Here is a 10,097-nt window from a genome sequence, read left to right on the forward strand (position 1 = left end):
TCAGAGATACACAGAGACAGAGACAGAGAAGCAGAGAGACAGAGACAGAGAGAGACAGAGAATCAGAGAGACACAGAGACAGAGACAGAGAATCAGAGACACACAGAGACAGAGAGAGACACGGAGGGCCTCTGGGAATGACACAGAGACAGAGTCAGAGATAAACTGAGAAAGACACAAGGAGGCACCAGGAACTAGAGACAGAGACACCCAGAGAAAGAGAGAATCAGAGAGACAGAGAGAGACAGAGAAGCAGAGAGACACAGAGAGACAGAGAAGCAGAGAGACACAGAGACAGAGAGAGACAGAGAGAGAGAGAGAGACAGAGAGACACAGAGAGACAGAGAAGCAGAGAGACACAGAGACAGAGAGAGACAGAGAAGCAGAGAGACACAGAGACAGAGAGAGACAGAGAAGCAGAGAGACAGAGACAGAGAGAGACAGAGAATCAGAGAGACAGAGAGAGACAGAGAAGCAGAGAGACACAGAGACGGGGAGCCGTACACAGGGAGGGACAGCATCTGGAGACAGGTGGAGGCACAGAGAGACTGAGAATCTCAGATGCATGGAGACTGAGAGAGAAACGTGAGGAGGCAGGGGAGGAGACAGAGAATCAGAGACGGAGAGACAAGGGGGCACACAGAGAGGTAGGGAATCTGAGACACACGAGACACAGGGAGGTGTGGGAACTAGAGACAGGCTGAGAACAGGGAGAGACAGGAGAGTCAGAGACAGAGACGTTTAGAGAGAGACAAAGATAAACCCAGAGCCCGAAACTGGGAGAGGACAAAGTCACAGAGGACAGATGGACACGTTGGGGGCCAGAGAGGGTCAGACACACGCGGAGGACGCGGAGAGGCTTCAGAGAGCCCCCCGGAGAGATGCGGGGGAGGGGGAGAAGAGGGGAGCGGGGACCACGCTGGAGGGAATGGGGGGGGATTGAGGAGGAGGAGTCTGGGAAGAACTGAGGGAGGGGCTGGGGAGACTGTGAAGGAGACACCGGGGTGAAGGGCGGAGATGGGGTCAGCCTGCTTCATTTCCGGTCTCCCGGCAAGATCCGGGACAGCAGGCCCCTCCCTGTCGGTCCCCCTATTGTGACTACGGGGACAGAGGACATCCGGCCGTGGCAAGGTTATGTAACCAGGTGAGGCGGGGCCGGGGCCGAATTCTTTGTGACGTCACTGGCGGAGCTGGCGAATCCCGAGACAGAAAGGTCAGCCTGGCTCTCCTTGGCCGCCCTCCCCCCGCTCCGGGTCCGGCCGGTCGGGAGCCCCCGCGATGGGACCCGCTGACCCGGCTGGGCAGCCCCCGGGGCCCCGACGGTCTGGCGGGGTCTCCGACCGCACGTGTGGCTCCGCCCCCGACTAACCTCCAGCTGCTCACACATTGACCCCCACTTTAGCTCGGACTCTGGACCCGGACTTCCTCCCGGCCCAGACTGACCCCTCCATCGGGCGGACATGGAGCCTCGCCCCAGACTTAGGCTCTGGCCTCCATGTACAGGCCGAGCCCTGAACTGGGGGCTCCCTCCCCCCGACATAGCCCTCCCCCCACCGATCCTGCTCAGACTGAGCCCTTGCCGGGACCCCTCACCGAGCCCCCACGCCTTTTCCTTCTGTTAGAATCCCCCGCGGTATTTTATTTTCCAAATACATGGAGTTTTCAACACTCCTTTTAGTTAGATTTGGTCCAGTTTTCCCCTCCCCTAGACAGCGAGCAATCTGGCATCGGTTAAACGGGCACGATTCTTTTCAATATACTCTCAGATTGGTCGGGTGGGCAAAAAGCCAGTCCAAACTAGGGGAGAAAAACACCAGAAACAAAAACGTGAACATTTGTTATGCTTTGGTCCGCTCTTAGTCTCCGTAGCTCCAGGGATGGCCTTTTTGGTCCAGAGTCTATTGGAAATGCCCTGAATCGCCTCATTGGTTTTTGTTCGTTTTGCTGAAGCAATTGGGGTTAAGTGACTTGCCCAGGGTCACAAAGCCAGGAGGTGTGAAGTGTCAGATTTGAACTCAGATCCTCCTGACTTCGGGGCTGGGGCTCTGCCCACTCCAGGTCCGGACTGGACCTTCGTCCTGTCTCCGTCCTGCATCTTCGCTCCATCCTGAGCTCTAAGCCCATCCGCAAACTGAATTCTGACACTAATCCTGAAGTGAACTCCCACCTGCTCCAGACAAACCGCTGAGCTCTCACTGACCCTTAAAGCGGCTCCACTGAAACCTGACCCCACCCGTAGAATGAGTGGGGTCCAGACCCAGACCTGAATTTGGTCCCAGGCTGACCTTTGACCCTGGCCCTTAATCCAGCCCTGATTGTGGCCTGAGCGCTCACACTGATGGCACCCTACTCCCTGACCTCAGCCTAAGAGTGTCCTTCACATTGACCCTAGATGGACTTCTGACCCTGACTCCGGATTGAGTCGCCGGACCCTGAATCCAGACTGAACCCCGAGCTGGCCAGACTTGATCCAGAATGGAGGCCGAAATGAGACTCTGAATTTTGCCTCCTGTTCCAGACTGTATCCTAGCTCCCGAGCAGAGTTTGGGGGCCTTTGGGAACAGAGGGTGCAAAATGTGCTTTAATCAAAGAACTTGAAATGGATCCAAAATTCATCTGAAAACAAACCGAGGGAAGAGGGTTTGGGAGGGTTTGGGAGGGTTTGGGAGGGTTTGGGAGGGTTTGGGAGGACTTGGGAGGGTTCGGGTCTCTGTACGGGTCCACAAAGGCCCTGTGGAAAGGGAGGAGACTTTGAGTTACCAGCCTTGAAGACCTCTGGGACACTGTATAAGAGGGGGCTTTGGGGGTAAGGGCCAAAAGTGGGGCAGGGCCATAAATGTGGCAGTGAGGGAGGGAGAAGAAAGCTGCTTCCCATGTTAGTTAAATCATCCTTGCTAAGTAAATATTAAGCTCAGTTGTTACTGTTTTGCTGAAGGATTTCAAGTGAGAGTCCTTTAAATTTTAGCATCCTGGAGCAAAGCCCAGTCAGCTCCTCCCAGTTACAGCTCTGACCCCAACTCTGACTGAGACCTGACTTTGTATATTGAACTTGACTGTCTTAACTCTGTTGAACCCTGACCACAGATATCCACCTGATGGATGGACCTGAAGACTGAAAGGAGCTCGATTCCAGTCACAGACATCGTCCTGATCCAGGACAAACCCTTTCACGATCGGACTTCGGAATGACTCCTGACTGAGCTAGCTCTGGATTCATGAAGGCTTTGAGCCCTGGTCCAAGTCCACATTCACCCTTGTCTGTGGCTCCAGGCTGAATCATTCCCTCAATGAGCCCCACGTCTTATTTTAAACTGACCTTGGCCTTGGCCCTACTGTGAACTCTGACCTCTGACCTTGGCCCTATTCTCTGTCCTGCTTCATCTCTGACTTTGACATCACACTGAACTGATCTGTCTGAGCTCAACTTGGATCCTGGCCCAGTCCCTGGGAGCCTCCATCCTGGCCCTCGAGGCTGCCCTTTCTGAGCCTTATTTGCAGCCCTGGCTGAGTCCTGAGCCGAACCAACTCAAATCCCACCCTCGGTATCAGGATGATCCTCGCCCTGCAGTCCTAAGACTCCAGACCATACCCCAGGACCGACTTAGACTCAGCTCTGATTCCAGAGCCAGCACTTCAGCCCCCTGAGTGATCGTGAGCACATGATGTCTGCAGACGTGTCTCTGCAAATCACCATCTTACAACAAGCTGGGGGGAGTGGGAGCGCGAGAACTGCCAGACAGCGGGACATACGGCTGCGTGGAGGGAGAGACCCTCAGATCAGCCTTGAACATCCCAGGACACTTTAAAACTGCAGTCAGGGCTGCTGCTGGGGGAGGGGGGGTCAGGATCGACCTCCCCTGTGCTGTGGCCGAAAGCTCCGACAGGAGTGGGAGCAAGCTGCTTTCCTTTTAAACTAATTATTCTTGGGAAATGGGCCTTAAACTTAGTTGTCCTCATGATGCAGAAACAATCCCGAGCCTTCCAGCACCTTCTTAAAGTCAGTACCCTGGAACAAAGCCCCAACCATCCCATCCTAGTTACAGTTCTGCCTAACACCATCTCCAGACTGAGCCTGGCTCCCAGCCTGAACTTATCCCTCACCCTGATTTTTCTTCTTCTTCTTTTTTTGCTGAGGCACTTGGGGGTTAAGTGACTTGTCCAGGGTCACACAGCCAGGAAGTGTTAAGTGTCTGAGGGCAGATTTGAACTCAGATCCTCCTGACTTCAGGACTGGTGCTCCATCCACTGTACCACCTAGTTGCCCTACCCTGATTTTTCAAATTAAACCGCTCCCAGCTCTAGATGGAACCTAACTCCAGCTCTGAATGGAAACCTGGCCTTGGCTACAGACAAGGTTTTTTCTTTTCCTCTGATTGCCAAGAATTTTTTTTTCCTCTTACTTCCCCATCCCTAAAAAAAAAAAGGAAAGAAACTTTTGTAACAAATTTGCATAATCAAAATAAATTCCTATATTAACTATGTCCAAAAAAGTCTCATTCTTTTTTTTAAACATTTTTCTTTAAAAAAAAGAATAAGAAAAAAAGAAAAACAAAAGGAATACAAAACAAAATAAAATAAAACAAAAGAGATGATTGTCTCGTGCCTTGCAGATCATCAAGGAGGATTCAAATTATATAACAACAACTTACCAGTTCAAGAAAGTATATATATTAGTAGAAGAAATTCTATTCACGAGGGCCCATCTTTTTTTATTATTTCCTTGTAAATTACTCTTTTGTTCTCCGCTGTGTACCTTTTTTTATTTTATTCTTTTCCCCTCTTTTTAACTCCCTCACCCCCAAGAAGATTATAAAAAAAAGTCTCATTCTGCACATTTGCCCATCACCTCTCTGTCTCCGGGCAGGTGACGTCCTTCCTCTGGAATCACAGTTGGCCGTTGTGCCCAAGTCTTTTCAAGTAGATTTTCTTTAGGATGTTGTTGTCTTTGTCTAAAATAGCTCTCCTCGATTCACCTTGCATCATCCCATGTACATTTTCCTCGGTTTTTCCAAAACCATCCCCTTCACCATCCCTTACCACACAATAGTATTCCATCACCTTCATGTGCCGTAACTTGTTGAGCCGTTCCCTAATTGGTGGGCGTGAAGTAGAATCTTCCAGTCTCAGTGCCTCAATCTTGAGCCTTGGGACTAAAAGAATTGCTTTTTTTTTTCCCCCTTTCTTTTTCCATTAACAAAGATTCTCATTACATTTTATTTTAGTTTCAAGGATACAGACAAGAAACGAGTTTCACGGTTATATAATAATAACAACAATAATAATAATAAATATATATATATATGAAAAATAATGGATGGCCGTAGTTAGGTTGTGGACATGTTCCAGGGTGCCACGAGCTAATTAGTTTACTAGCTCCATTTACCATTCAAATGTTCTTTTATATTCCTCCTACTTGGAACATGACTGCCGTGTCTGTCCGTGTTTACAAGATATTTAAACCTTAAAACACTAGGGAAGTCGGGTAGAACAACACAAAGGTTTTCTGACATATTTAAAGACTATTAAGTGAAGATAATTTTTAAAAAATGGCTGTTTTGGTGTTTCCTGTCAGGTTTAGTTTTGACTGGGCCTCGGACTGGGCCCTGACACGTTCCCTGACTTTCCAAAAAAGATCCATTCCAAAAGGCTGATCTTTGTCCCTGGCCCCGGTCTAGGAATTAACTCCAGCTCAGGAATGGATTCTGTTTCTCTAAACTGAAACATGACACAGTAAACCTTCACCACAGCCCTGGACTGGGGTGGAAAACACGGTCAAGATCCTAATAATAGGATTTGAACCCAGATCTCTTCTCATTCTGTCTAGAAGTGTTCTTCCCATTGTATCTGGTGAGTTCCCAATCCTCGGTAAATCCTAGCTCCAGAAGGAGTCGTCTGTTTTCAGAGGAAAGCCTGGGATCCCAACTATAGACTGAGCCTCAGCCTGGACTGATACCTGATGATCTGTGATCTTCAACCTTGACCAAATGCTTGTGACCTTGTGACCCTTGACCCTGGTTCCAGACAGACCCCTGAATATGTTCTGAAATTAGTCCTGTACGACCCCAAACTGAACGACGTGACCTCAAGCCTAGACCAGGGCTCCAGACTGAGCTCTGTTGTCAGACAGCCAGGAGCATGGCCTAAAAACCAGCCTGAGCCCTGTTCCCGGCTGGAGACAGCACCTGATTGGACACAATAAAAACTTTAAACTCTTTAAAGTCTTTTAAAACTTTAAACTTTAAGGCCTTTAAACTCAGCATCTCATTGGGAAATGGAGCCCTTCCCCAGATAGAGTTCTGACACTAGATTAAGATTAAGACCCCAGACTCCACCCTAACCCTAGAGCCAGAGTCATCATTCTGGCACATGGATTAAAAAAAGACCCCGCTTGCTTAAGTAGGAAATGTGCTCAAAAATCAATCTCAAGTTCATTGTCTTCTTAAATTCTCTTAAATGTCTCCGAGACATCTGGAAACACGGGGCCAGAGTGGAAGAAGAGTCCCCAGGATAAAAGCCTTGAACACCAAAGGTCAGTGAGAAGTCACCAGCAAAGGGAAGCCAGGCTGGAGAGAGAGTGCCAGAGGGTGGAGTATGGTTAGAAACGGCTCACTAGTTTAATTAATTAGCCTTGCTAATCAGGCAGTAAACTCTGGTTTCTCAGATACTGAAGAAACATAATTGCTTTCAGTGTCTTAATATGGTGGCCCTTTGGCAAAGGCCCAGTCACCCTACCTTAGTTACACCTCTTTTTCACCTCAGCCCTACGTGGCCTTGACCTTGGTCAATTGAAATCTCATTTGAGCCCTGACACTGGTCCTTCACTGAGTTCTGATATCAAGTGTAAACTGAGCTGCTGGGACCGGATTGAGCCCTGAGCCTGGTTCTAGGATAACCTGGACTCCTGTTCCAAATACATCCCGGAGCTTAGTACCGGTACCTTGGGCCCCGGAATGAGTTATAAGATCAAGTTTAAGGCCCTGGTTCTCAGCTTTGATCCGGAGTGAATTCTGAACTCATAGCAAGAGCCAATCATGTGACAAAGTAAAGAAAACATAGCCAAAAATTAATTTGCAGCAAATTCAGGTGGGAGATGGAAAGGATGGTGTGGCAGGGATCCTTGGGGAGGGGAGGGGAGGGGAAGGCAGGGCAGGGGAGGGAGAGGAGGCAGGGCAGAGCAGTGAGAAGCTCACCCCAAGGTGAGGTACCAGGAGGAGGTGGGAGTGGGAGGAAGCAGTTTCCAATTTTAGCTAATTATCATTGGTCATTAGTGTGGAGCTAGTTGATGCAATAGTGGCTGAAGACGCCTTCGGGCAAAGCCCAGGACTAAGAACCTTAATCCAGATGGGGTATTTGGGGCGGATCCAGGCTCTGGCTCTAGACTATTTCCTGACACCAGACAGAACTGGAATATTGGAAGCTCACCCTCATCCTCACCCTTGCTTCATCAGGGACCTAAAGCAGGAGGACCTTGAACATGGCAGAAGACCCAGCCCTTCTCAGACTGCTCTGGATCTCATCTTCCCCTTCTGACTTCCTTAGGACTGCTGACTCTCTCTTATCCCCAAATAGCCTCGAGTCTCCAAGGCGGCTGGTCTCTGCTTTGGTAACTCTACACAGACACTCCCTTCTCTCCTCTGACAGGGCCCTCAGCTGCTCCACCGGACACTGAACAACACCTCCCGCCGGGGCTACTGTCCGCAATGGCCGCTTTAACTTCCTCGCCTCAAGTCTCTCCCCACAACGCTCCATCTTCCTCTCGGGCATCAGTCTTCCTGATTAATTCTGCTCTAAGCCCAGTTCTTTCTCTAAGCGAGTCCAAGGGCTGCCAGTGTTGTCTAAATCCGAGGGACCCCAGCCAAAGCCCACTTACTCTGTGCTTCCAGCCTTGACCCTGGCCCTATACTAAGCCTTGATCTCACTTCTACACCGAGTTCTGAGACTGGCCTCCACCTGATGGTTGACCCCTTGGGCTCAAGCCCAAGCTCTAAGCCCAGGCCCGGAACAAGCGAGCCTTGAGTTGTGCTCCAGACTTGGACCTGACCCCAGCATCCCATCAAAACTCAGGGCCCAGGCCTAGAACCTTAAATCGGGGCCAAGACTAGCCTGGAGCTTGACCACAGGCTGACCCTTAGCCCAGACCCTGTTCTGTAACTTCAGGCCCAAATGAAGCCTTGATCCCACAGGCCCTGGGTTATGGCCTGCGCCCAGCTATGGAAGGAACTCCTAAACCTCCATTTAATAAACATTTCCCTTATAAAGTGCCTGCTCCATCCCTGGCCTTGGGCTGGATGCAGGACAAGGCGCCTCCTGTTCCTGTCTGAGGTGGGGCTCAGACTTGGCCCTGGCTGCCGATGAAGCCTTGAATCTGGCCTCGGCCCTTCACATGGCACCAAACTGGGTCTTGATTGACTCCAGATTGAGTCCTAGGATCAGACCTTGGAGTATGACCCCAGTCCCAGAATAACCCTTTGAGAATGGGTCCAAACCCCCTCTGACTGAGTCCAGGATCCTCCCCCCACCATCTCCTCTGCTCTTCTAGACTGGTGTCCTCCCATATATACACACACCGGACTCAGCCCGAAATATCCTCCCATCTCTCGTCCCTCATCTTTCTTCAAATGTCTTTTTTTCCTTTCTGGTTCTACATGCATGCTAACTTTTTAAATACATATTTCTTTATGAATCATATTGAGAGGGAAAAATCAGAGCAAAAGGGAAAACCATGAGAGGAAAAAAACCAGAAAAGCAGCAAAAAAGTGGACATAGCATGTGCTGATTTACATTCAGTCTCCACAGTTCTCTCTGGATGCAGACGGTGTTTTCTATCCAAAGGTTACTGGGATTGCCTTGGACCACTGGACCGCTGAGAAGAGCCGGATCTTTCATAGTGGAGCATCACTCTCCAACATGTCCTGAGGGGCTTCTTAAAAGTCCTCCAGGGAAGTCTTTGGATTGTACCCCAAACAAAGGCCCTCTCCTTCCTGAACTCCCAAGATAAACCCTTTCCTCGAGTCCTGGAACAGTCTGAGGATTATTAGGATTGGGGATCCCCAGAGAGATCATTTTCTAGGTAAACTGGAGACCAGAGAAGCGAAATGACTTCTCCAAGATCATCTGGGTGGTAATTAGTGGGTCGGAGACATATCAGTGTCTTCTGACAGAATGTTTCTCCGTGGGTAATGGAGAGATGGAGGGATAGAAATCTGGGATAATGATAGAGATGGGAAGTGGGGGAAAAAAAGGTTACAATGAAAATGAGAAGGAAAATGGGGGGATAGATAGGGCAGAGGGATAAGGAGTGGGGGAAGGGATAAGGAGTGGGGGAAGAGATGGGGGCAGAGAAGAGAAATGGAACATGAGGGAAGATGGAGGATGGAAAGACATGGGAAGGGGGAAGGGAGCTAGAAGGCTGGAGACTGGAGGAGGGGCACAGGAGGATGGGGACAGAGAGAGGTTTTGGGGATGGAGAGACTGAGAAGGGAGTGCTGAGGGATGAGGGCTGGGGAGACAGGAGGGAGGGGCAGGGGATGGGGGAGAGAGGAGAAGGCTGGAAGGCTGCGCGAGGAAGGGCTGAGTAGCCAGAGATGGAAAGCTGGGGGATGGAGAGGTGGGGCTCGGGGGGCTGCGGGCGGGGGAGGGTGTCGTGAGCAGCGCCGCGAGGCTCAGGCTGAGGCCTCCGGGGCGCTCTCCCCTCCTCCCCTTCCGCTCCCCGGAAGCGCTGAGTCGCTTTGCCATATCTGGCGGCTGCTATTTCAGGCGCTGCTCCGAGCCGGGATGTTATTTTTAGGCGCCGCCCGGGGTAAAAATGGATAGCGCCTCGCTCTCTGCTGGGGCGCGCGCTCGTGCGTGGCCCCGCGGGCTTCGAGAACGCGCGCGGGGGGCCAGACTGCGCGGTGGCAGGGGCACGCGCCCGGCCCCCCGATGCCCCCGAGCTTCGGCACAAAAAAAGCGGGCGGAGCCGGGTGTTGGGGTCTCGGCGTCGGGACCCCGCGGGGGGCCGCACGCTGGGGCGGGGACCCCGCTTGGAGACGAGGTCGTGGCGCCGGGGAGCGAAGCCTGCGTGGAGTGAAGGTCAGGGCGCCGGCAAGTGCCTCCCC

At 51.2% G+C, this 10,097-nt stretch overlaps 1 long non-coding RNA gene across 1 annotated transcript; it reads left to right on the forward strand.

The window, feature by feature from the left end:
* The first annotated feature begins 324 nt into the window (after positions 1 to 324).
* Positions 325 to 9,011, forward strand: LOC127556316 (uncharacterized). Its single transcript, XR_007952413.1, has 2 exons — positions 325 to 1,144; positions 3,085 to 9,011. It is a non-coding gene; the product is annotated as an uncharacterized LOC127556316 (long non-coding RNA).
* Positions 9,012 to 10,097: the final 1,086 nt, after the last annotated feature.

Source organism: Antechinus flavipes, chromosome 3 (assembly GCF_016432865.1).
Source record: "Antechinus flavipes isolate AdamAnt ecotype Samford, QLD, Australia chromosome 3, AdamAnt_v2, whole genome shotgun sequence".
Taxonomy (NCBI): Eukaryota; Metazoa; Chordata; class Mammalia; order Dasyuromorphia; family Dasyuridae; genus Antechinus; species Antechinus flavipes.